The following is a 2,570-nucleotide window of genomic DNA, read 5'->3' as shown; positions in this document are numbered from 1 at the left end:
ATTTGCTCTCTGAAGGCTCCCAGACAAAATGTCTTCAAGGAAAAACCCAAAAGTTTTAAATCATTTTAACATGACGTTAACCATTAAATAGAGTTCTTTTTCTGACATATAAGCAGTTTCTTTACTTTAATGAATCGTCCTCTACAATCTTATAGGATTCCCTAATGCCCATTGGATTCTCCAGGAATGCTTCAGGAGCTGACGACTGCTTCAAAGGATCCTGGAGTTGTGAAGATGTATTCAAGAATACCCAGAAGTCTTCTCTTGTCATTGGGAGATATCTATATATATCAGTAAGAGGAAATCCCATAAGTTTATAGAAGACGACTCGTTAAAGTAAAGAAACTTCTTATATATCAGAAAAAGAACTCTAAGTAACGATTAACGAGATGTTAAAATGATCTAAAACCTTTGGGATTTTCCTTAAAGACATTTTGGAATTCTACAGTCCCCAGCTCCTGGAAGAACGAGAGAAATGCCATTCGCACATGCGCCAAACTCCAAAGTCTCCAGGAACAATCTCTGAGATGCTTCAAATCATCTGGGAGCCTTCAGGGAGAATAAGTGTCATATTTGAAAAGTTGAATAAGAGAAAGCAAAGAGTGTGGTGAAGGGAAGGGTCCGACCCAGAGGCTGCTTCCTCGGAGGAAGGCAGGTATCCTGCCAAGCTGGGGAAGCGGGCCTGGAGAGGGCCCAAACCCCTCAAGGATGGGCCCCAAAAGCCTCCAAGGCTTGCCAGTCTTTTGAGGGCAGCTTTGAAGGGAAGGGTCCGACCCAGAGGCTGCTTCCTCGGAGGAAGGCAGGTATCCTGCCAGGCTGGGGAGGCGGACCTGGAGAGGGCCCAAGAACTTCAAGGATGAGGCCCAAAAGCCCCCAAGGCTCGCTAGTCTTTTCAGGGCAACCTTGAAGGGAAGGGTCCGACACAGAGGCTGCTTCCTCGGAGGAAGGCAGGTATCCTGCCAGGCTGGGGAGGCGGACCTGGAGAGGGCCCAAGAACTTCAAGGATGAGGCCCAAAAGCCCCCAGGACTTGCTAGTTTCTTGAGGGCAACCTTGAAGGGAAGGGTCCGACCCAGAGGCTGCTTCCTCGGAGGAAGGCAGGTATCCTGCCAGGCTGGGGAGGCGGGCCTGGAGAGGGCCCAAGAACTTCAAGGATGAGGCCCAAAAGCCCCCAAGGCTCGCTAGTCTTTTGAGGGCAACCTTGAAGGGAAGGGTCCGACACAGAGGCTGCTTCCTCGGAGGAAGGCAGGTATCCTGCCAGGCTGGGGAGGCGGACCTGGAGAGGGCCCAAGAACTTCAGGATGAGGCCCAAAGCCCCCAGGACTTGCTAGTCTCTTGAGGGCAACCTTGAAGGGAAGGGTCCGACACAGAGGCTGCTTCCTCGGAGGAAGGCAGGTATCCTGCCAAGCTAGGGAGGCGGACCTGGAGAGGGCCCAAAAACTTCAAGAATGAGGCCCAAAAGCCCCAGGGCTCACTAGTCTCTTGAGGGCAGCCTTGAAGGGAAGGGTCCGACCCAGAGGCTGCTTCTTCGGAGGAAGGCAGGTATCCTGCCAGGCTGGGGAAGCGGGCCTGGAGAGGGTGGACTAGTGGGCTGAATTTTGACTGGCCGTTTGTTGATACTGTTGCGTCGTGTTCCGGAGTGTTGCGGTCTTTTTGGACCCATTCGAAGCGGCTGGCTACAGAATGGGTGAGGGGGACTCTCGTGGGGATGAACTTCGCGGGCGTCCTTCCAGCTCTTTCCTCATCTTTCTCTCCGCTTCATGGGCCTTCACCTTTTCTTCGGGATAGGCGATGTACACCTCTTTCAGATTTTTTCCATCTTCCAGTTCGAGTATTTTTTCTTTGTTCTTTTCAAGTTCTGTTTCTTGGCGAGTGAGGAAGTCCTTCCGTTGTTCGATATCCTTTTCTTTCTTAATGATGGCATCCTCCCATTCTTCATTTTTCTTCTTTAGGCATTCGTTATTCGACGAAAGGTCCTTATTTTTGCTTTCAATTTTTCTTATCATTTCCTGAGCATCAACAAGAGCTTTCCGAAACTCTTCAACACAGGACTACTCTTTCCTTAACTCCTTCTCTAAATCTTCATTCTTTTGGATATGAAATTCTTCCTTCCGAATGGTGTCATCAGTTTCAATGTGTTTGTTTCAGACTTAATCGTATTGGCCTTTCCATGTGTATGGCTCATTAGTCCTCCAAAAACATTTTTAACAATATCATGTTCAAAGTTTTGAACTCCCTTTATAAAGAATAACACTAATCCCAAAAAAAATTCATAGGCAACAGTCGAGCACAAACATTTTTCAATACTGGAAACATGGTTTCCAGTATTGAAAAACCTTTCCCTCTACTTCTTCAGAGTATATCTTTTTTTTAAAGATGATTCTAACGGAACCTGGTCTAAAAAAGGGAGAAAAAGACAAATTTTCATTATATGTTTTGAAAAAAGTGCTGAAGTCTTCAGTTCAGATGAAATAAGATTCCAGAGGAAAAGAATTTATCTCTTGTACATGTTTCTAGAAATGGACTCGGAATCTAGAAGTCTAAAAATACTGACCAGACCTAAAAATTACTT

This window comes from Macrobrachium rosenbergii, chromosome 12 (genome assembly GCF_040412425.1).
Source record: "Macrobrachium rosenbergii isolate ZJJX-2024 chromosome 12, ASM4041242v1, whole genome shotgun sequence".
Classification (NCBI taxonomy): Eukaryota; Metazoa; Arthropoda; class Malacostraca; order Decapoda; family Palaemonidae; genus Macrobrachium; species Macrobrachium rosenbergii.
The sequence above is the reverse complement of the archived record's forward strand: the minus strand, read 5'-3'. Positions refer to the sequence as shown.